Source organism: Frankliniella occidentalis, unplaced genomic scaffold (genome assembly GCF_000697945.3).
Source record: "Frankliniella occidentalis isolate FOCC.00 unplaced genomic scaffold, Focc_3.1 Scaffold1364, whole genome shotgun sequence".
Classification (NCBI taxonomy): Eukaryota; Metazoa; Arthropoda; class Insecta; order Thysanoptera; family Thripidae; genus Frankliniella; species Frankliniella occidentalis.
The window spans coordinates 15725-16042 of record NW_026268466.1 but is presented as its reverse complement, the minus strand read 5'-3'; positions in this window follow the sequence as shown (position 1 = coordinate 16042).

The window sequence follows — 318 nt, the reverse complement described above, 5'->3', positions numbered from 1 at the left end:
AGGAGAGCGCCACCAAGGAGGAGGTGACCGAGTGGCTGAGGGCGAAGGGTTTCAAGGACGAGTAAGTACTTGAAAGCGCACGGCTCGGTGAGATCAATGAGGAATGTGCGCTTGACCGTGGCCGTCTGTATCCCTGTCGTCCCCGTGTCCGCAGAGTGGTGATGCGCCTGGCTGGGCTGGAGGGCAAGACACTGCTCGCCCTAAAGAAGACTGACCTCGTGAAGCTGCTCGAAGGGCACGTGGACCAGAAGCAGATCTGGCTCCTCGACTCCAAGCTCAAAATTCAGCGGTCTTCTAATCCGGTACAACAAATCAGAC